Source organism: Thermobia domestica, chromosome 9, assembly GCF_964235325.1.
Source record: "Thermobia domestica chromosome 9, izTheDome1.hap1.1, whole genome shotgun sequence".
Lineage (NCBI taxonomy): Eukaryota > Metazoa > Arthropoda > Insecta > Zygentoma > Lepismatidae > Thermobia > Thermobia domestica.
The window spans coordinates 218,388,869-218,414,437 of NC_137462.1; the positions used below are offsets into that span (position 1 = coordinate 218,388,869).

The following is a 25,569-nucleotide window of genomic DNA, read 5'->3' on the forward strand; positions in this document are numbered from 1 at the left end:
CATGCATGTCAGAGTATAACTAAAGACGAATTTTTTTTTTGAGCTGAGCTTGTTAGCTCAGTTAGCTCAGTTTAAAGAGCTGTTCCATGACACTAGCTCAACACTAAAGACTTTGTGCACCCATGAATAATCAAAAGTGGAACCGCGTAAACTAGAAGAACGTGCGGAGACCAATCACCCGCACTAGCACGTATTCCTATAACAAAAAAAAAAAAAAAAAAAAAATTATCATCACGTGTACTACTAATTTAATTAATAATATTAACTACTAATATAAAAAATATGTATTTAAAAAGTAAGAACTTACTCTCTTATCTTTAAAACAGGCGAAGATGCGTAAGGAGCAAAAGTGAAGCTTTCGTTCATAATGGCAGTGGTGGCAGACAAATGATAGCAGAGTCGATGATTTTACAGGTACATCACTCGTGAATTTTGAACAACTAGTACACTGTCCAAACTCTTCTGCAACTTTTACTAAGCATTGCCTGTTCCTTTCTTGGTTGTACTTGTTTTTCTGTGTCTTAACATAAGAGGCGGACAATCCACGTTATGCCCAAATTTTGAAAATGTTAATCAAGAACTTTAGAATTATATTGTTCTAAATTATTTACCTGCATAAAATATATTTGATTCTGTACGTACCTTGGATGGACCATCCCTAGTCTGTATATTTTCAGCTATTTTTTAAACTTCTTATCATTTACACATAATGTACAAAGAAATGTGGTAATTAGCCCCATGCCATAAGCATCGGTGGACCACCGATGGACAACTAGCGAGTTCCCCCAAAAATTGGCGACCCCGTAGCTACGATCCGCGATGGCCCCACTTCCATGTTGAAAATTATACCACCAGCGGCAGAGACGCGACGAAACGCCAATGAAGAACAAAATTACTTCCCCAAAATATGTTAAATCGCCTATATGAGTAATTTATTTACATTAAGGTGTGTCTAAAAACACTAAAAAAAAGTTTAATCCGGAGTGGGCGCGAACCACCAACCTTTTAATTACTAGACGCATGCTCCTCCGACTTGGTGGCCACGGAGGCGATGAAGAGAACGTCGCTTGTAAAGGGATAAATCCTTGAGGTCTTTTTAATTTGGCTAATCAGAGTGCTCTTGTAACCGTGTATATTCGAGGATAACCGTTTGGGATAAGATAAAATCCGCTTGCCATGTAATTTTATAACAAAATGACGAATGTCTATTTACTTTATTTCATGGTTCTTCCATATTTACTTTCAAACGATCGGTGACAATTGCCATCTAAATTCATACAATTATACGCACTCATCTTAACATTTTTCACTTCATGATGTAGAGGCTGGGGTTATTCTTGACCAGTAGAGCTCACTTTAGGAACAATTCGTCAGGAAAAAATAATATATAGTAATAACCGCATGCACATGACTGGCGATAATTCGTGTTGGTCCCTTCGCGATTCTCCGCGACAAATCGAACTAGCGTGGACCAAAATAAAGTCCTCGATGCTACGCGATGGTAATTTCAATAACCCGACTCTAGTTATCTCTTTCGATTCGATGAAACCCTGCCGCCAGTATCACACTAGCGGCAATCCTTCGACGTGTCGCTATAGCGACGATCGACATTTACAGGCAAGTTGGCCACTAGGTATTGGCGACGTTTACGGCATGGGGATTCTTCTTACTAAAAAGGTAGTTGGGTAGCACTTGAATATTTGTTGGAAGTGCTATTCATATATATATATATATATATATATATATATATATATATATATATATATATATATATATATATATATATATATATATATATATATACCAAAATAGTGTAGAGATCAGTAATCACTCAGTAATCTGGATACTTCCTGAAGGGATTTAGACAATTCCAAATTGATGAATAAAACACCTTTCACATCTAAAGCCTTTTTTTACTGAACTTATATTTATGAGTCACCTAACAAGGCAATTTTAATAGTTCTACAAAACATTTTCGATGTAAAACGTATCAACTGTGAAGAGACTACACAGGTGATCCAGAATCAAGAGAGAGAGACTGAAATGTGAGCTACCAATATCACTAGGTAACTTGAAATTTTTAAAGCAGCCATTTAAATGAAGAATAGGAATAATTTCTCAAAATAAATCAGTGTTCATTTGATAACTTTCGCACAGTAAACAGGAGAAATGTGATAAAGAAACATAAACATTGACTCATGTGAACCATAAGAATATTCTCCATGATTACTTCCATTCCACTGATAGCACAAAGAGATCCTAACATTATGGGTTGTTTGACTAATATGCATTTCTGTCCTTTGTCAACAGTGAAGCTATATGGCACAAGACCTAAAGAAGAATTTGAACTGCTGTATTACTTTCAATGTTCTGCCACCGTAATCAAATACGGAACCTCGTTCATCAAAGGCATGCATGCTAGTCACTAAAACAGTGACGTGAACAAGAGATACTAAGAGTTTTGACTCGTATAAATATTAACAGTGGTTATTATTTAGACTCATGTTAGTAGAATCTTATAAAAAGAGAAAGATTTGACTTAAACTTAACATCTAACGTTATAAACAGGAGTCATATTGTTCTATTTTTATCCTATGTATTCATTTCCCTTTTTGTTTTCTATTATGTAGCACGGAAGTGAAAAAAGAGCGAGAACATAAAAATATGATTAAAAGTGCAAAAAAATGTCAATATAGTCTAATACGTCGATTGTGAAAATGGCGCCATGTGATGTGGGAACAATTAACCTTTATTTAGGTGAAGGAGAGGCCGTTTTGAAAAATGTCAACGAACCAAATTTGTCTTTAACGTAATGAGTACAATGGGATATCGGTCGTGCAGTAAAAGTACATGCATCTTCTCTTTAACGATTCTATTAGGAAGTGTCGGAACCTTTACAGAAACATGACTTTCAATATTGTTTTCAACGTCAATTTTTCACAGTAGAGCTCCTGAATACGTATACGAAAATATCAAAGAATGTTTTTCTAAAATTCTAATCACGCTTCTAGTTCACGGTTTAGCCCTAAGAAACGATTGCATCCTTTGCTTGCTGTACACGGCTCATTTTAACCTCTTTGCTTTCTAGAGATTACAAATGAGACTCAATGTATAATGACAGAAACGAAGAAGAACAAGTAGATATGAAGGCACAAAAGACATGCCATCTAATGGTTCAGTATTTCTTTAAAAAATATAAGCACATGTACATATACATACCATTACACAGGACAAAATAGCCATAGGCCAAGATAGCCAAAATAGAAGTCATTCCGTTTCAACTAGTTTAAGGATGATCAAAGTGACTAAACTAGACTCTTTCTCGTCCTTCTTTCCAGACATTGCCAAATGCAATGATAAGGCCAGGACATAACTGAACATACGACTTAATCTTCAACTTCCTGCTTCATACAAATAATCATTTCTTCAGTTTTAGACTACGCCTGTAGTCATTACACGTTCTACATTAAATACATCTATACGAGTATGTATGTTCAGTAGGAACAGAAGACATTTCGTCGCTTCTGTATAAACAAAATATTCTTTATATTTATACAAAGTACCATATCTAAGAGAGATTTCATGAAGGAAATTAGAGGTAGCGAAAACTATATGAAAAGTGTCATACAAATAATGTTCTAAAAATTGCCCCTTTTCAAAAAGGGTCAATCCATACGAAGTGGTCCAGAGGTGGTTGCTCTACCATCTCCAAAAAATATAAAACTTTGAGTGTAACGAACCTTGTGTATGAAAAGGTCAATAACACTATTCACGTTGTCGTATGTACAAGTGTTCCTGAGTGGCGGCCATCTTTGTTGTCGCTGGAGTGCCACTTTTTGTATTTGCAAGCATTTACGAAAACTACAGTTGCTTAGGACGTACGTATCAGATGAACTCCAAATAAAAACGAATGTTTAGAGGAGAGACTGGAGTATACGGAGAATATATACTCTTGTTTCTAAATAAATATGAAATTTTGGAAACCAATACATGAAATCGCTAGAAAAAGTACAGAAAATTACACTTTTAAAGGGGCTGTAATTTGGAATGGCATAAAGTGGGAGTTCATAAGTTTTGAGCTGAATATTATTACATGTAAAGAGTTTGCATAAGTATGCCCAGCTATGATACTACTGGTGTCGTAGACTTATGGGGATCCGAAATTTGAAGTTTGTGATTTTGATGCCATGTTTGGTGCGTAATATCTCAGGAGAGCAAGGTGCAAAAAATTGCTGCTTAAGCCACAAAATAATTCTGTATGTAAATAAACTATTAAAGAAAAATCATGACAGATATTACATGGAGAAAAAAGTGAGGACATGGTAAAAATGCGAAAAAAGCACGCGCATGACGAAGGTCGTAGCCTGAAAAAATTTAAATGTTTTGATATATTTCATGCTAAATTTCAAAAACTACACATTAGGCCCTTTTTGTTTGTGTTTAGTTGTGCAAAAGCTTGTGAGTGGCGTTTGTTCCGTCTTTCTAGCTCGATTATCACTGCTACGTCTAGAGGGTGGACAATTTATCTTGACTATCTGCTGTAACGGACAAGAGAGAAAAGTGAAACTCTGCACGAAGCAACTATTAGAAGAGGGACATCTTTGTATATGTTAAACAGAAAGACTCAACAAACAGTGTTGCAAACCCAATATAAAGTTATATTATTTCAAATGGCACTACGTCAGATTATTACGATTTCAAATCAACGTGTCAAGCGTAACCTAAAATACCACGTTTATTATTCAGTGTTTCAAACTGAGGATATTATATTATCAAAACATCCAAAGTTCCGAAGCCTTTAACGCAAATACAGCATAACGAAGTTCCACAATCGAAAGTACTTTAGTGTTGGATACCATGTTGATGGTATGACTTGTTTCCAATGAATAGGCACAAAGTTACTAGGGCTTGAAAATTTTATTTTTTGAAAGCATTTATTTCGAAAAAAATGCTGAGATAAGTATCGTATCTAGTTACTTGTATGGTTTGTAATGAATGTGTAAATCATTTTGCCGTTTACAGCACATCGATATCTCAAACCGTCCCGGAGATATGATAAACATTGCTGAAGTTTGCAACACTGCTTAAATCGTGTAATTGCGAGAACTTGTAATTACACCTACTAAAAGCTATTGCTGTAATGCTATAGAAGAAAAGGGAAACAACAATCATTTTAAATATTTTCCACAAATACGCCATTTTCAGCAGGATAGGATACTTGCAGATAAGTGTAATGCAACCTTGTGAGCACATTAACTTCGGTAACTGGGATTGGATTTCAATGATACCTTGCTAATATATTAAGTGCCTTAATCCTCCATACCACGCGTGGTCAATTATAACATCAAGGCACGCGCGCGGAGTCTCACTCTGCAATATTTATTTATAGGCCTATATCTTAATTTTAATGCGTATTTTGTTTTCAAGTGATATTAAACTGTTTCATATTTCCTTTGCAACGTTTCTGACAATTGCGCATGTATATTTTACAGCACAAACTCTTTTAACAGTTCTAAGAAAACTAAAATTTTTCTATCCGCGGAGTGTGACTCCACGGCGCGTGCGACGGCGTTTTTTTTTTTTTTTTTACCGCGGTCCAGTTCCACGATGGGTGTCATGGGTGCAAGGACAAGCTAACCCTCTTACCGTATATACGTGGCAATGATAATGGAGCTAGAGAAATGGAACAAACGCCACTCACAAGCTTTTGCACAACCGAACACAAACAAAAACGGGCCTAATTGCTGAACCATGTGTAGTTTTTGAGATATAGCATGAAATAAATCTTAACATTTAATATTTTTCAGGCTGCGATTATCGTCACGCGCATACTTTTTTCGCGTTTTTACCATGTCCTCACTTTTTTCTCCACGTAATATGTCATGATGTTTTTGCAATAGTTTATTCACATACAGAATTTATTTGTGGCCTAAGCAGCAATTTTTTGCACCTTGCCCTCCTGAGATATTACGCCCCAAACATGGCATCAAAATCACAAACTTCAAATTTTGGATCCCCATAAGTCTACGACGCGAGTAGTATCATAGCTGGGCATACTTATGCAAACACTTAACATGCAATAGTATTCAGCACAAAACTTATGAACACCCCACTTTATGCCATTCCAAATTACAGCCCCTTTAAAAGTGTAATTTTCTGTACTTTTTCTAGCGATTTCATGTATTGGTTTCCAAAACTTCATATTTATTTAGAAACAAGAGTATATATTCTCCGTATACTCCAGTCTCTCCTCTAAACATTCGTTTTTATTTGGAGTTCATCTGATACGTACGTCCTAAGCAACTGTAGTTTTCGTAAACGCTTGCAAATGCAAAAAATGGCACTCCAGCGACAACAAAGATGGCCGCCATTCAGGAACACTTGTACACACGACAACGTGAATAGTGTTATTGACCTTCTCATACACAAGGTTCGTTACACTCAAAGTTTTATAATTTTTGGAGATGATCGAGCAATCGTTTTCCCCATCTTTGGACCACTTCATATGGATTGACCCAATTTGAAATGATATCTCTGGGTTGACAATATTCTAAATCGTAAACGAAATTATAAAAATAGCTAAAATAATAATTCCTAGATTACATTACTACTACTACTACTACTACTACTACTACTACTACTACTACTACTAATAATAATAATAATAATAATAATAATAATAATAATAGTGATAATAATAATAAGAAGAAGAAGGAAAAGGAAAAGGAGAAATGTAGTAACATCCTCCTTAGTTAAGACAGACAGCCTTATAAAAAATACAAACAATGAAATGCATTTCTGGTAATGAAGTTTGTTAAATTACAGAATCTGCATTGACAAAGGATGTATCTGAACTCGAACGCGAAGACTCAAATGAATAGAAATCGGTGGGCAAAGAAACGTTCGTGTTTATCATTCTGACGCAAAACACTGTGTCTGGCGACAGATGCCATCTTCGTACGGACATTGACAGTAACAGAGATGTACCTAGACAAGAAATAATGATATTAAGGACCAACATACACATGTAACCATCAAGGCAACGATGATACAAGTAAAGTGATACAATCCGGAATAAAGTGAAAATAAAACATTAGGTTTCTACATTGACCTGAGAGTGTGCAAGAACCAGTTAGTCCTCAAAGCGCAGATGTGGGATGTCAAGGAAGTGGTCAAAGCTGCGTAAAAGTGTACAATATGCATATCTGACAATCGCAACGAGCTTACACTCAGCATCACCTCTCCATTGTGACACTCCTATTTAAATTCTACACTAAAGGCATTATCAAATGACATGACTTACCTAATGTCATACCTGGCCTATTGCAATGTATACTGCATCATAGATTTGAATGTTGTGGTTAAAATTAATTGCAGATTACGGTTTGTATTTTGACAACAAAATAGCGATCGTGGAAACTCACCTGAGGATTGTCACATGGTAGTGTACCAAATCAAAGATCCACCGGAGCAGAACTTGTATCGGCAAAAGACCAGATATCAAGAGGTTCGCAGTATTTCGTTGTCTTGGGTGGTATTGTCTTCAAAGTAACATCATCCTTCGGGAAAGATCCTTGTAATAGGGAACGTTCTTTATGTCCGGACCAGAAATTACATAACAACAAGTATTTCTCATCACTGATATGTTCATAAATTTGAAGAAAAATGTCCTCGTAAGAATTACATGAAGGTAAATTAAAGTGACAAGATGACGGAAATTCATATAAAAAGTTTTCTAACGGCTGTCCTTGATATATTCATGTTTATGTTTTTTGGCTCTTGAAAGCATACTTATATCTTCCTGGTTAATATGTCCACTGACATAGCCACACTAACTGTGTAACTGTGGGTAGAGCTATGCACAGACTGCAACAGGCCAAGTGTGTTTCTCTCCCCTATATGATAGTGTAGGCGATGACGACACCTCATAATAAAACTAACTTGGATTACTGTTCCATATATTATTTTCCACCAAAACCTCCTGTGTAATACATCTTCTTATGTCTTCTACAAACCCTCCTGCATTCTGGCGAATAATGTATTTGTTCTATCCATACTTGTAACAAACATGGCAATGTATCGGGCAGCTATCTCGTGTTCAGCCTTAAGTTTGTTGGTGAACAAAATGGACGCTTTGAACTTGCCAAATCCAACAAGTTTCGAGGCTTAGAGTCCGACATTTCATGCACCAATAGTGGAGGATGTGCGCGTGTAGAACCTTGCAGTAGTTATGACTGTCTATTGCCCTTGAAGAGCGCACTTTCTATCGTTTGTTAGTGATGTAATTTAAAATTACTTAGGAATTAGATTTAGTTTTAACGTACCTCTATCGTCTCGTCAGTTTATACAGTAGTTGAGGCCATGGTTATATTGTAGTAGGTGTCATAAATTTCCAGGGTGACAGTGGTGATAATTTATATTCACTTTCCGTTTCGGTGTCTGTTCCTTTTGTAGAGCGTATGTTTTGTACTCCTCGACAGGTCTACATCCCACTCGTCTAGAGCTGTTACTGTTCTTCACAATCAGTTCACATCTTCAACGTCTTTCCATGCATCTATGTATCGTCCCTATTGCATTTCTATTTTATTATATCATTTATTTCATCATTTGCAAACTTGATATCATTTATTTCCTCCACTCCGGGAACGTTGCCATATTTGAGACGTCGTAACTTTGAACGTCGACGTTCATGGGGATTAATGCCTCCCATTGTGCCACTCCTCACTATTATCACTATTGCACACAACTAAACTACTCAAAGGATGGGTTCATTCCGTTAGAACATCCTGCACGCACTGTACTATTCTGCAATATACTTCTTACATACCATCGTAAGATATCGCCTCTTGTCAGAAGCAGTGTTTTAAATGGAAATGATTAACACAACCTCCTTTCTAGATCCGTTTTGTGTTCGTCGATTTATACATTATCCACATGTTTTCATTTCAATCCTCGCGATCGAGCCCAGATAAATTCCCATCGAGAAAATATTCTTTGACATTATTGTATTTCGACATTAGTTCAATAATGAATACAAGGATGACCCCAGGGAGTGCATTCTGGAAGACTGCTACATTTCTCTTGCATATTCTGTATGTCTAATATTTTATGTGCACTCTTATTTAAGACATACTGATCACCCACCACTGTTTAAAAGGTCGGGATTCTCACAACTATATGTAGGACAGGTTTGCATTTTAACTTGAAATAAGGAGTTTAAAAGACAAAAGTACCCATTTTTGTTTAATATACTATCAGTTTAAAGAATATGTGCCCCTTTAGAGAAGTGGATGATTAGAACTTTCTTAACAAGAATATGCAACAAAACAAACAAATGTTTTCTCACCCTATTTAGCTACGAAGGAGCTCAGGTCCAAATTGTGCTCTCGATTATTTCAGTTCAATCACAGATATTCATAATTTATAGAAAAAGAAATGTGAATGTATTTCTTTACATACCAAATGAATGTGCGATCCACGTGTAACATGGCATGCATTAAGTTTAAACGAGTCAATTCCTTGCCTCTGACTACTATAACTTCAACAACGTACAATCACTTTAGCATTAAGACAGTAGTTGTACAATCACTTTAGCATTAAGACAGTAGTTGTAAGTATACATAACTCTTATTAAAAGTTACCCTTAACAATATGACACAGCTTTCAATGCTTTCTAGTACGGTACTATTAAAAGTTACTACAACTAGAATACGATTTGACATACCTCGCATTGACTGAGCTGTTTTCCTTCCCAGATCAAGATCCTAACCCATATTGTTTGTACTCTGAAGGTCCACTATTTTGTTTATTTTTTGTACGCTTTATTAAGTTCGAGAATCTCGCGAATCCCTTAATCTTCGAGGATCTGAACAGAGTTAACATTTTCTGACCAATTATAATATGAAAATGTAACCACATTGCTGTAAGTACTTGGATTTATGGTAGGAATCATATCTTGCATGGAAAAAGTAATTCATAGGAAATAATTTTCTCATCTGTGGAATCAGTTCCCTCTGTAGCATTTCCGGGCGTAGCTCTTTTCTTATGTCATCCACAAAATTAGTTTGAGTTATTTAACAAGTATACACTCATATCATAGAGTTTGGTTGGATAGTTCAATGGTCATTTCATACAATCAGATAAAAACTTTTCTGTCCTTTGTAGTTTAACTGTTAACTTCACAGTTGATTCCTTAGAAAAGGAAACTCTGAAATAAAAGGTAGCACTTTACGGGGCTTCACTTATAGCACTTTTCAAATAATTTTTCATGATTAGTTATGTGATTATCGGGTATATTTTTTGGATGGAAATACCAATTTAAAAGATATAACTCTGACCAGTCACCTACAGCACTGGACTTGCGCTGGTGTGTTTATGATGGACGTTTCTTCCTCTTTGTATATGTAGATTTTTGAACTTCCTGGTTATGATAAGTTGAAAATCCCGAGTCATTGACAAGTTTCTATAGTGTCCTGATGCTCATACAACACCCTGATTCTTCTAAAAATTTCTATAGTCCTTATTTGTGAAGTTTCGGATTTTGCATTATCGTGTTGTGCGTTCCGGCGTGATTAAGCCTTACATGGGTGTCTGATTTTTTTTCTTTTTTTTTTAGTTTTGGTCCTAACTCAATATTTTTCGTAAGCTTTCTTTTGATTATTTGTGCTTAACATTTTTAAGCCTATCGCCACTTCTGATACTCCCCTCTTCTTCCTTCAGATAATATTACAAGTTTTAATTATTTCTTTTACATATCCACTTCATCCATATTGTAATTCATTGTACCTACCTGTATAATGTATCTTTAGTATGTTCTATAGAACTTTCTGTAAACAGCAGAAATAAAGGCAATTATTAACTATTGATAGACACAACAGAATATTTTTCCATAACAACATTAGTTACATCTTACAAAATTCTGCTATACGCTTAACAGAACAATTAGCGCTAGCGAAATTTCGGAGCAATGCATAATATAAAAAATCGAAAAGCAAGGACCTCTGTTACAGAGATCTGATACCAATATGTCTGGTCTCATTTGTTGGTTGGCTGCATTGAAGTTTAGCGTTCATTTCAGCAGCGAGGCTACACGAGACGTGGAAATATAATTTAATGTGGAATCCGAACCACCATAATGCGTTCATATTTTCGAAGGATCTCCCATCAGAAATTGAACCTGGGACCCTCTGCACAGACGACGCCCGCGCTGTCCACTAGACTGTGTCTTACTTCATGTTCTGAAGACTGTTTCTATTTATACTTGCGATTTAACAATCACGGGACTTTAAATCTAGAAAAATATTCTATCAAGGAAGCAAATGCACGTAAATTTAAAATAAAATCCTGATTTAATTGCAATTCACTCTACATAGTTTGAAACTTAAGTACTATAAACAGAGAAAATATGACTGCAAGCTAGTAACAGGGAGAAATGTTCATTGTCTGTACGACTTCAAATCAAATACCCACAAGCCGAGATAATGTACACAACACAAACTTCACATTAGAAACAGTAATTAATTCTTCAATACATTCCATTGCTCCAGCGATCTTGTGTTGAATCCAATCTTGCCATTCTTATATTAAACACCAAATACAATGTAACTATAAACTCGACTCATTTTTTATGAACTTTAATACAATTACAATTGCGCATAATAACATCTTACGCTCAATGTATGAACAACACAAATTCGTTTCTCCAACAGAAAAGTCATAAAGTAAATTAATAAATATTTATGAAAAATAAATTCATAAAACTTAACAATTTTTTTATACGTTATTTGTAAAAGGAAACCAGGAAAAAGCAATGATGAGTAAAATAATTACGTAATAGTTTAGTCGTTCTCACTTTAAAGAAGTGATCAAATGGCCTCTCAAATATATTTAGACCTACTCTATAATTTTTTTCTGTCTTCTTAGGCTTAGTTTTAAGGCACCTCCTCATATACCGAGTGACCAAATGTAGGTATATAGAAATTCATTAATGTATTTTATTTGGTTTATTTTATTCTTGCTTAACTTGTATTGTAAATGATAGGTATATCATGGGCCACAAGTATATATGCAGTAATTCATTAATGCACTCTGAGTTGTTAATTTTAACCTTTTTGTTTTCAAGTATTGTAACTAACGGTAGGGAACTTAAGTGAAGACTAAGGGAAGAGAATATTCAAAACATATTAGGAAACTGAAAATACTTATAGGTACACACAACATTAGTAAGTGCATTAAATATTTCTCTAGCAACACGAATGGTCATTTATAGCATCAGAGACAAGTTTAATGCAAGAGGTTCAGTTGGAAATTCACCCGAATCTTGAGGCCCTAGATCATCAGCGACAGAGGAAAGTAGGTGAAAAACGCTATGACCAGTGCAATACCGTAGAAAATCAGCGCCTGGGGCGAGAGTATACGACGGTGCCCCCGCACACTTATGAGTGAGGTCGACAGACCAGCTGCGAAGCGTAAGAAAACTTTCAAAACTAAACCCTACTTTTACTTAATTTTGAGCACTTTTTATTACTTTTTTCCCTTCCATTTTATATGTGTGCACATGCATTTTTCTAACATGAGTAACATTATAGGACCACTTCTTAAAGCAGGAAAAGGATTTAAGTACATCCTATTAATTTCAAGTAACTTTTCCTCTTTTTCTTTCCTTCTTTTCTTTTCATTTTCCCCCTGAATTTTGCGCCCCCTTACTTTTGGGTTGCTCTGTATGTAACTGTTTCTGATCTATTGTTGGAAATGTGTGTTGTTGACAATTTTACTCGTGACTGCAACCCTACAGCCCAGAATCTATCAACAAGATTAATCATTCGCTGACATTAATGTAAATTTAACTACAAAGTACACTCTACATCATAGGAGGCAGAGGGAAACAGAGGAACGTTGTTTACATACTAGGTCCATTTTCATCTTTCTCGTCGCTTTCGTTTCAAAGGGACACAAGCTCACAGAAAAGGCAATTTTCATCAACCTTGCAAAGGTGAACAAGTCACTGCTACAACCCAGTTTTACTTACTTGAGCAAAACAACACACAACGCGTCTTCAGAGGAATATCTTTCTCCCCACGTGAGATCAGAGCGCTGAAAGCTAGAATATAGAACTTGAAAGAGCAGTTTATTCTCACGGAAGAAGGTACAGAGTGGAAATAATCTTAGCAATCCACTTGGTGGAAACAGCTAGTATGTGAAATGCGAATTATATTACACTAACTAACATAACGAGAATAAATGCTGGAAACACCTTACACCACTCCGGGAAACATTCATGTATTATTACTGATCTAATTTAAAGTTATATACAAGTTCTTTCAACCAGTACACCTACGTAAAAGTTAAGTAAGAAAGCAAATTTCAAAGCAGGTACTGATTACTATGTTTGCAAGTCAAGCAAAGAAGAATCTAATGTGAATTCAAGCATTTCCTTACTGAAGACAAATTCAGACTAGGGTGAGCATGACTTAAAAAATATGTTAGCTTCAAGCACAGGATATATGTCTTCGAACTGAGATAATTAATATAAAACCATATAAATATTGTACATCTACGTTACTTACGGACAACAAACCCATTAGCGTGGGCTATTCCGTTGTACTGACACTATATGTTCCCTTTCATTTTGATCATAGTTAATTTTCCTTCTGTAAATTAAATAATACTAGTTCTAATAACTTTACAGGACGAATTCGAGATCTCAGCTTTGATGTACAGGTTTATAGATTTTAAAAGGATGACAACTATATAGATGACAACTTTCAAACTTCGAGATAACTTTTGAAATAACTTCGGTTTGTGGTGAAAATGGCGCATAGTGCGATGAAGGCTTAAATTGAATGTACAGCTCGGTGATGAGTGTATGAGCTTTGTATTTATTGTACTACTATGTTGAAAAAAAATGTCGAGTATCCTGTAAATGACGTTTAGTCAAAATACCTCTTTTTCACACCTGACTCACCTGATTTATCCACTAATATCTTCTCTTTCTTCCCACGCATGTAAAATAAGATGCGTGGCGGGTGATTTGCGTCGCCTGAGGCGGCTATTGACGCATTTCGAACAGCGGTTTCTGAGGCACTTCTTCAAACTGTTATGAAAAATAAACGAATAGGCTTGAGCAACCAAATATAATTTAAACATAGAAAGGTCTATTCTTCCGAATTTTATGATATTGGAAAACTAGCGCCACTGTTAGTGGTAGTTTGCAGGAACTTTATAGCCCTTGTATGTGTGTCACTGTTTAGGAGTAGGCTATGTGTGTCACTATTAGAAAACAAACCACCTGTTAGCCAACAGTGTATGTTTTACCGTGTACATATAAAGCCCATAAGTGAATAGACAATCTCTTGAAGCAGGATGTAATCTACGAATTATTGCTGGCAACTAACGACATACTTTTTAGAGTAATAAAAATATTTTTCTCCATTTCTAGAAAACTAAGTATCAGAATTTACTCTCAGGGTACAATTTTGTTAATTTTAATGCTCTCTATCGATTAGTATAGGTCTTATCTTTGCATAATATAATTAAACAGTAGCGGCTCCAGAGTTCAAGTGGGAAGTTACATCGGCAATAGTGGCGAAACTATCTTTGCTTCCTCCAACTCTTGGCTTCAGGGACACCAATGATTGTTTTATATTGAAGGTATTCTTTAAATTCTGTTGTGGGGTACAAATATAACAGAAAAAATGACAATGAATTTGATATTGCATAATCATACATCCAGCATCTATCTTACACACAGAATTATTTAAATTATTTTTAAATACCTTATCCAGCACAAGGAGTTCAAGGTTTTCAAGAAGTGGAAAATAATTTATGTTGTCAACATACTTAAACTATTTATTCAATTTGAATTTTACAATCGATTCTGTAAAAATCTTTGTATGCCCATTAACATACATAATTACAAGGTAACCAAAATGTTCTTGCCGTTCTAGAGCAATGATAAGCAAAGAGTAATACTGTGAACCTTACGTACGTTTAGATTTCGATGTAATCTTCATCAGCTTAGTCGTGCAGGAACAGAGATTCACCAATTCACCAATGCCGTTTCTTTCTGCTGCAATGCATGTTGAATCCTTTGCAGTGCTGAGTGTAGAGGTCAGCAGTGATGATCTCACCAGGTGGAATGAACTCGTAATGCACCACTTGCCGACAATTTCATCATACAGAGGTCATAACCTTTCTTGAGTGCAGAGGTGGTCTTGAGGTATGAGAACAGGGTCACGTGGCAACAACCAATGTCTGGTACACTTGGGAGGCCATAGAGGATCCACTTTTCGTTATTAATGAGCAATCGATCAAAGATGTCTGTTTTCAGGTGCCGAGGGAGCAAGAACAAACAGACTGTCACTCTTGTTCCTTGTTGGTCGCCGAAAATGTGTGGAGTACCCACTTGCTTAAGTTACTTGACTTTCCTATCCCATACAGGTACAATCTGACTGTTTCACGGGAAACATGGAACCTTTCTGCAAGTTCATCACACTTCAGACCATTGTCCTGGCTGCTTTCAGGGCCTCGTCATCCAATACATGTGGTCGTTCACTGCGAGGTTCATCCGAAAGTCTGACATCTCGTGATTTCTCGAACCAATGTCTGGCGGTACGTTTGTTCACGCCATTCTCCCCAAATGCCTGGCATATGTGGGGACTTGATGCGGCATGTGACAGGCTCACTTTAAGTCATACAATAAATACACATGAACAAGCTGCTTCGATACTTCCATTTCTTTTCTACTCTGGAAGAGCTGTGGCTGGTGTATTTGCGTAACGTGTCTGTATTATTGAAGGTCGGTGTTCAGACTAACTCCAGACCGCTTGACAGACACACGTAGCTAATATCATTTCTCGTATATGTATAAGTATTTATTAACTGTAAAATATGAAAATAATAATATTTTCATTATTCATTGAAATTTAAGTACTGATATACATTCGATTCCGATCGTTGCTAAAGCGAATATGTAGTTTAATGGACATTCATTTCCAGCCCCAAGATACAGATCTACTATTTTACGTAGAATTTACCGGTAAATCACGTGTGCTCGCACCTGGTATCCTATTCAAAAGACGCGTTTACTAACCACATATTTACGAGAAGCACCAAAATATTCATGAATTCCGTAAGTCTAGCGGGAACCGAATTTACTATACTCCTTGTGAATATTCTTCACCATGAACCCACTCTACACGACTTGATAATTATTTATTCTCTACTTATTGGTATCTTATAATTATTTATTTGAATTATAACTCTAATATCAACATATTTCTCTGCGGCTTCACATGCTAGCTCAGAGTAAAATTTCAGAAGGAAATACATTTAAAATATAGTTATGCCTTTGAATACTTGAAAAAAGTTAACATACATCATGTGTTATTCAATTTCGATATTCTAAAGTGCGATATATGAGCGTCGCGAAGAATGCTTGAAAAACAATTCTTTCAACGGCAAATTCTCACATCCTTGGAACAATATGAGTCAGTCTCTTCCCGCAACAACCAGATCTTTTTCCTCCCATCTTCATCGTGTGAAGCTTACGAATCCAACACTGAGCTGAAAGACTCAACTCTTCCCCAACTTTCTTTCCTCTTCCACCCCCTCTTCTCTTCTCCCGCTGCCTGCAAGATAGTAAGTAGAAAGTACTTTCCTTTCAGTCACGTTAAAAGTTTGATTACATTGTGGGTAAGGGCAGGCGTTTAAAGGGCTGTTCTCTGAGGTAGGCTAACGCAAGAAAGAGCTCAGCCAGAACAGATGAACAGATGGTAACATCAAGTGTTGTGACTTAGGTTATGTTATGAAATCTGTCATGAACATCAATCAGGATTGTATACTTCATATTAAAATAACTACAATTTTTATTCGGCCGCTCTTTATTCCCTAACAGGAATAAATGTCCATAATATTTTCTATTAATTATTATTTCTCGTATTAATTGAGAAGGCACGTGACTTTATGACTAATTACCAACCGCCCCCTGACTTAAACAAAAATTAAAGTTTAAGAGTAAATCATAATTCTGGGTTGTATGTCATTGCCGTCATTAAGCTCCTCACTATGACACTAGTAACACGATAGTGTATAGTATGGTTATACTTCATGATCAATTTCACCTCAATAAGTGAGAATATGGCCATCATCAATTTTTAGATTTACAGAGAATTTCGTTTATCTCCATTTTCTCGAAATCTACGCATACATTTTTACATTACTCGTATAACTTTGTTCTACTCAATAAGATATATTGTTTGGTATATATTTCATCTTTGGACAAACTTTTTCCCGTCAATCGGTAATGATATTGTAGATTTTTTCCCATTGAAATTACTGCAAATACAATTAATCCATTCTTGAAAAAGAAATAACGTCTTTTAAAGTGCTTTCCTGTGATTAAAATGTAGAATAAAAATAACATTATCCTTTCTCTCGTAGACAAATAAGCAGTATTTGTAAGGTAAATTAAACAAAACAGATGAGAGGTTAAAGCACAAAAAAGAAAAGGTAGTTTTCGAACACAGCACAATGGCAGATAATGTTCAGGATAAACCGTGCAAAAGCATTACTGGGCGAGTAGAAATGTATGTTTAAACATGTGTGTGTTCGTAACACCGAAATATTGTTCGTAAACAAAGATTTTAAAAAAAATACTCACAAAATTTATTCGTAAACCGATTTGTTCGCGAAACGAAGGGCTCGTTAACCGTGGGTCATGTCAAGAAATAACTATTGTATTTACAGTAATTACACAAAATTAAGGAATTCAATTGTCAAATAAATCATTTATTCTCGTGCCGCCGTCCAAATTAAATACGATCTTTGACACTTACTCCTTCTTATAGATAAATGTATTATTAACTGATTTAATTAACGAATATAGGTAGAGTAAAGATTTTGTAACTTGAGTTTGCTACTTGTCTAAATGAATAAATGCATCGAGTTTATATTTTGTTATTGGCAATTGGCAAGGATAATGAGTATTGCCGTATTTTAAGGCCTTCGAAAAATTGCTTCCAAAATCCAGGCGCGTTTTATACTCGAAATTAATATAAAAATGTCCAGTCTTTGATTTAAAATTCCCACCAGTCTTAAAAAGGGACATATATTCGATGCCGGGGGAAACCTATCTCTATCTGGCAACATTGGATTCAACTGGCAGCAGCAGTGCACCAATGCGACGAACATGAGTTGCAGGGATTTACCCTCCCGCCCAGAGATCTAATAATAAAAATGGTAAAAATGTTACGATATTTTTTTAAATGCTTAAAAATTAAGGTATGTCTTATAGTCCGTAGCGTCTTATAGTCTGTAAAATACGGTAGAAGTTTCTAACATCGAAGTTTCTAAGTTTTCGGTAAAAAAAATGACATCCTCCTATGAATATCCTGTAAAAATAAAGTAGTCAAAATATTTTATATGCAGTCTGAACATTAAATATTGTATTTACTTTTGATGATGAATTGTCGTATTTACTTTTTTAAAAGTAAAATTCAGCTATTGATCAGTCTATGAGCATATGACAATTTTTAGTTCTGTTCCAAAAATGAGACTATTTTCTTGATATTTTCGCACGCTGTGTTCCATCATTCATGAGGCAGGCCTACAATGAAGAGAAATCAATAGATAAATCTCCCTCTGGTACTCTATTAATATTCTTTCTTCTCTCTCACAGCTCTCTACAGGTAAAAACGAAAGTCAGGGATGTGAAAAAAATTCCAGCATCTATAAGCCGGTCACGCTTGACATATTTTTTTCATTTGTAGATTACAAATAGAAAAGAAAGAAGTATAAAGTATTCCGTAAAAGTGAAGAACCAGAAATACATACATTTTCTGATTCGAGTGTTTCTACTATCTTTTTCTTTATTTACTATATTGTGGCCTTACACATGTATGTAAACTATAATAAAATAAGTTAGTTAGGTAAAGTCAGATGAAGTATTCTTCGTTTTTTCTTTGAATAAAGTAAAAATGAATCCAAGTTCTCTTGGAAAGTATTCAAGATTTTAAGTAGGTGCAATTCAGCAGGAACTATCCAAGCTGACAATTTATTCCACTCCATTATTTTTCTTGATTTTTCTATTGAGCGAACTGCTTTTTACAAACGACCATATCATTCTTTTTCTTTTTTTCCTTTTCTTAAAACTTTTTTGGCCCTATCATATCCTGACTATTCAGGTTCCCTTACAGCCATGGTCACACACTCATACTACACAAGTGAATATTCCCTTCGATTCGCTATTCGGGTATCGATAACACTTAGCGTTCACTGACCGCTTTTTTCTTACTTTTAATAAATCTTTCAACGGAAGCTAATAAAGAAATCCCGCGAATGTGGTGGTATGTCTTGGTGCTGGTGGTATCTGCTAGTTTTCAGATCAGAAGCTGTGGAAACGACACGGTGGTGGTGGAGGGAGGAGGAGAGGAAAGAAAACTTAAGAATTGGTCCTTGGAATCGTTTTGCCTTCTCTGACGATACGAAATTTATGGTCTAGCTGGTATCGCTATGATAAAACTAATCACACATACCATTGAAGGACTAATTGAGATTATTTTCAGATGTAGCATTCACAATAGATAAATAGCAAATAAAGAAAATATTACGGCACATTTAAATACAAAACAAAATAATATCTTTGTGACAATTTGATTTCTTACATTATAACTTTTCAAATTTATGTTGGAAATTGAGTATTTCTGCTGACTAAAAATTTAGTATACCCTAATTCTTTCTGCTTTCTGATCTTTGTTACAAAAACTAATCATGAGTTCCTATGCTTTGCTTGAGTTCCAAATTTGAGATCTAAGAGATTTGTTAGTAAAAGGCTTAACTACACAATTTGAGGTTCATGTTAAATTTAATAACAATAATTATCTACATAGAAATATAGGATTTTTTTTATTTCTTCACTTCTTCCTTATTAGATAGAATAAATGTCTTCATAAGAAACTTGTGATTAATAGTGAGATAAGAGTTCTAACGTTACAAATTATTAAGAGAGAATTAAAATAGATTTTCTTGTCTACATTTTAAAACTGTATTATGAATCATGCCTAACTGTAGTTATTACTAAAATATTTGTTAAAATTTTTCTGTTTGAATCCACAGGAAATTCACTCCATTAGTAAATCAGCCTTCCCCTTTCTTTCTGGAAGAAATGGACTTCGATGTGTTGTAGGGTTAGCATTTACTTATGAAATATTTAATATAATATTACTATTAATAGTAATAGTAATTTTCATTTGATTACCTGTGTTCTGAATTTGTCTCTGAATTATTATACTATTTTATAAAACTGTAAATAAAAATGTATTAATACGAATATTTATAAAGCATGATTCAAACAGTTGTAGGCGTTTCGATTTTTTAAATTAAAAAAAAACATGCGATTTTCAATAATTATTAAGAGAGATTTATTTAGAAAATGGGAAGAATACTAATGATGCTGTCCATTGTAGAAGCGAGCGAAACTTTTAGTTTTTTCAAATTAGAGAATTACATTGCCTTACCCTTCACTAATTCAACTGTTTCATAAAAGTCAGAGAATTTTGACGAAACTTTCACGTAACATGTCTTTCTTTAATCGGTGGAGTTGGGGTAAATTCGCATTCTCATTATGAAGTTAATTCCAATCCCAAGCATTAGAGATTGTGGGGAAACATCAAGATCGTATGAACTATTATGTCAAAATAGAATAATATTTACTGAAGCTATCGAGAAATATATTTCCTGTATTGTAAGATGGGTCGATAAGGATTATAAATTTACTTCTTCATTCTTGATTGATGTTAAACCGAATAGTGAGAATGACTGAGAAGGATCAGAAAAATATGTACTAAATGGACAAAAATGGATTGTTTTAACGAAAGTTGCAATGGAGTTTTCTTAGGGTATGAACATGCCGAACAGACCTCGCGATCGAGGTCGAGGTTTAAGTCGCAGTCGCACCCTCGATACTGGCACAAGCCCATGGATTCAAATGAGTAAGCGCATGCCGAAGATGTACGCTACATCGCGACCTAGAGGTCGACCGCGAGGGTGAATTAGTGGTCGCGATGATAAACAACTGAGTTTATTTTTACATCGATGTTTAGCGGAATCATCGCTGTGGCTCGTGTTCTCATTGGTTCTCCCTGAAGCACTGCGCGCAATAAAATCTTCATTTGTTTAGAATTTCGTCAGCAGAGAATTTTGTGTGCCTATGCTCGAGAGGTTTTACTGCACTATTAAATTTGATTAAGAAAGGCATATTAACAGAATTAGCGAGGAATGTTCCAACAATATGGAATAAGTAACACAAACATTACAATAGTCACGTTTTAAATAGAGAATGGAAGAAAGTAGCAACTGAAATGGGAATGTCAGATAAGTTATTTATATTCATATGAGAATTGTACTGTAGCTTATCATTATATAAGGCAGTGGCGGTAAAAGGGAGAGGGCTTTCGGGCTGAAGTCCGTAAATTGTGGAATTTCTAAAGAAAAAAAGAAGCTACTGTTAATCATATCTATACTTAAAAACTCCACGCCCCCCTCCGCAAATTCCGAGATTAATAAAGAAGTGTTTCTTCTAAATTCGTTATTGATATAAGGTAAAGAAATACTTATAAAGACGCACGTATCAATAGGGAGGAAACGATGAATAATGGAGCTGCAGTGATGAAACTTCATTGGCTGAAGTTAATAATACCCCCTCACCTTGAAACCTGAAGACATGCCTTTTAAAAGAAAAAAAATTACAGGGAAATGATTTCTCGCCAGAGTGCTGAAAGAGGGCATCTTTTTACATATAAAATTAAAAAAAAAACGCAAAATTCTTTGATTTATTGATAGGGATGAACAAAAGATGAGACTCGAATATTTTTGCGAAACAAGAGACAAGACTTTTGCATTTCTTATGTCTCGTCTCGCGTCCATCTCTATTTATAAACTGTTTGGTCCTTTCAATTTCAAAATGTTCTTTTTGCAGTGGTTTTTATGCAATAATTTCACACGCGTCACAGTAATATTTCTCCTCAAATTGAGAACGTACAACGAGGGTGCGACCTCTTCGCTATGTGCGCCCTTCATCCATCTAGACCTAGACATCGAGGTAGTAAACGCGACTTAAACCTCAACCTCGATCGCGAGATCACTTCGGTATGTCTTTACCCTTAATTGGGGGAGAGGCTTTTTATCCCTCGCTCTCGACTAGTTTCAACCACATAAGTGAAAATTGTAGGAGACTCTAACTAAGATCTATTCCAGGCAACCTGATAGGAAACTCCCCTTCCTCCCACCACTCTCCAGTACGGAGGGGAAATCAAGCCGTTGACCTTCACAGGGAGGGAAGCTTTTCTAATAAACAAAATCGTGTACACACTAAATTCGTACGTCAATTCGCTCGCACCTGATGGTGAGAAAGCACTGACTGCTGTTTTTACCTGTCAACCCCGAAAAACAAACAATTACTGTTTTTAATTGTTGTCTTTAAGAAAAGTATTTTTTACTATTTATGTATTAAAGTTTTGGCTTTAGTCCTATTTATTAAATTGCATTTCTAGAAATAAGAACTAATTCGTTATAAAGTTAATTTCCATCATTGTTTCACTTAAGAATCGGGAGAGAAAGCAAACCAATCCTGTCGACATTCTGTCTTTATTTACAATTTCAAGGAAGGTAATCTTCTGGCTGTCTGAGTATCGAGTGCGCAGACTATCGACCTGTGCAAATATTATATGAATTTAGCGTGTGTGGTAACTATAGACTATTATATATAGTGTCGTGTGAAATTAGTGCATATTAGATTGTATTCTGTATCCATTATGTTTTGTATAGTTTATATTATCTGAAACAAACTTTAGTGCATATTAAATTGTAAATAATTGCGTATTTAGTGCTTTGTGAAGCGACAATTCATGATGCTTGCAGTAGTTCTGCGATAAAACATGAGCCCGGGACAGCGTTACGAAGTGGTGAGAAGCGTTGCATTTTGAATATCTTCCATGCTTTAAGAGAACAACACCCTAATTTAACTGTTGAAGAATTCGCCGACATGACTGGGAAACAGACAAGTGTAGGAAAGGCAACTGTTTATAGAAGTAGGCGGGAGGCTAAATTTAATGAAAATAAATTAAGAAGTCCCAAAAATACGCGTACGAGTATTTCCCCTCTCGGAAAACTATGACGACTTCACGAAATCGGCAATTCGATCAAAGGTTCATCAGGTCTTTTCCCGTAATGAATTGCCAACGTTAAATAAAATTCTGATAGCTATAAATACCGATGATGAGCTGCCCTGCTTTTCTCACTCAACTCTCCATAGACTGTTGAAAATAATGAAATTCAAGTATGTATAGAACCCATTAATTGCATTGACCTCCAGACAAGAGTTCTGTGAGAACTAAAAAGTTTTGTTGGGGCCGTGGTGGCTCCGTGGTAGAGCGTTCACCTCTGGAGCATAAGGCCCTGGTTCGATCCCAGCTCATGCTTAGTGGGCTTTGTGGTGGACAAGCACTGTTTTTGCAGATTTTCTCGGAGTTCTCCTGTTTCCTCCTACTTTTTTCTTTGCACTGTTTCATTCATTCTCATCACAGTCTCCTTTAGCCTACCCGGCATAACTGCGATACGTAAAACTCAAAGATTTAATTTCATTTCCAAACATCTGTTACTCTCCCTCCCCCTCAACGGTCGTCAGGACTGTTGACAACTCCGTTTTTATTAAAATAGTCAAGTAACAATTCAAAAATCAGTTTCCTCTATTATCAATTGGCTAAACTCAAGGCCAACGAAAGGGCCGGGTGAGAAGTGCAACCACACAAGGCGCCAAATTTTAGGGGATTTTAGGGGCGTCAAATTCACTATGATGGTTAAGCTCCAATATTATAATTTTGCTTGAAACGACAGACTCAGACATGGGCCTGTTCAAATTACGTAGCATCTGTAGTTACTATTTCGTGTCAGGCTTCAATCAATCTGGGATTGTTTTTCTAAGTCCACCATAACAAATTTTCCCCCTTAATAAACTCAGAAGACTTCAATGTTGATGAATCTTGTATGTATGATGCTTTACCGTAAATTTATCGCCGCGTATTAATAAACAACAAACAAAAAAAGATACTTTGCCACCATCACATCAGGTGTACGTACGAAGAGAAAAACGTAGGAAAATGATTTCATTGAAAAATAATCAATAGAAACCAGGGCATTTGCCTGAGTTTAGGCGCCCGGGGCGAGACGCATTTATTCACTATTATCAGTGTGTATACATATGGTTATTTTTCTTCTGGTTCTTTTTAATGTAAGAACACATGTATATAAGAGAGGAAACAAGAAGTGTATTATTATTATTATTATTATTATTATTATTATTTCAGGTTCTATTGTTATTATCTTAACGCACTGATAATTTACCCATACATATTGTACTTGGTTTCCGATTTTATATTATGAAACTCGCTAAGGCTCGCTGGGGGCTCCGCCCCCAGGCCCCCGGTCAGGCTTTTGCCATGAGGTGTCATGTTCTAGAAGACTATTCCTTCAGGAATTCAGTTTCCTGTACAGCAGACACCTGTTACCAACACATACTTCAATTCAACCGGTATTATTCCTTCCATGTAACTTTGAAAACCAAACACACAATTTATTAGAAAGAACCCTATTACTACTTCTACTCTGGCAATCATGTGCATGGCTTATTATGTACACTTTTTTTCACACACCTATACATGTTAGAGACAATAACAGAATTTATTTTCTCAAACATAAACAGCGGACACTCTCTTCCAATAGCCTACCTATTAAACCTTGCATTTTGCGAAAACACTCACTGTTTACAAATGTGATTTTTGCAACCTTTCAAATATTTATTCGTAGGATTTTTTAATATTATTTTTTGCAGTGTAATTTAGTACAATGTAATATAATAGTGTCCTTGTAGTTAATTGTACATATTACCAGCAGGAAAAGTAATTCATATCTGTGATATAAGGGTGGGAAAATATTTCAGTCTTCCAGCACATTTATTCTTGTATTTACACTGAAGACTACAATTTACTAGATAATTTACAAATATGAATATTGTTGGAGATTGTTTAAATTTTTTTCATAGCATTTGAGTGAACACTACTTTTGTACTATAATGTAGTACAGTGGATTATAATGGAAACCTTGGGCATAGTTGTACATATTACCTCAGCAAGATTTCTTGAAAAGTTTCATATATACTGCACAAATTCTTGCAGTCTCCCTGTATATTTATTCATGTATTTTCAATGAAGACTACCATTTGTAGGTGATTTACAAATATGATTATTGTTGGAGGCTTTTTAAATATTTGTTGGTATCATTTGAGAAAACACTATTTTGCACTGTAATATAGAAAAGTCCCTTATAAAAGAACCCTTCGGCATAGTAGTACATATTACCTGCAGCAAGACTTTTTGAAATATTTCATATTTACTGGACAATTTCTTGCAGTCTACCTGTATCTCTCGTCTTGTATTTTTATGAAGACTAAATTTGTTCGTAATTTACAAATATGAATTTTGTTAAGGCTTTTTAAACATTAGTTCATAACATTTGATT

General features: G+C 35.4%; 1 protein-coding gene and 1 long non-coding RNA gene across 5 annotated transcripts in view; one reads left to right on the plus strand and one right to left on the minus strand.

The window, feature by feature from the left end:
• LOC145660602 (uncharacterized) overlaps positions 1–25,569 on the minus strand; it is a 1,167,369-nt gene that overhangs the window by 174,447 nt on the left and 967,353 nt on the right. The window lies entirely within an intron of this gene.
• Positions 1–25,569, plus strand: part of LOC145660604 (uncharacterized) — a 126,745-nt gene that overhangs the window by 70,227 nt on the left and 30,949 nt on the right. For 2 of the 3 annotated variants that reach the window (XR_014126841.1, XR_014126840.1), the window contains one exon: positions 327–414. The exons of the other annotated variant lie outside the window; for it this stretch is intronic. This is a non-coding gene — a long non-coding RNA (uncharacterized LOC145660604). The remainder of the gene's footprint in view (positions 1–326; positions 415–25,569) is intronic. 3 annotated transcript variants of the gene reach the window in all.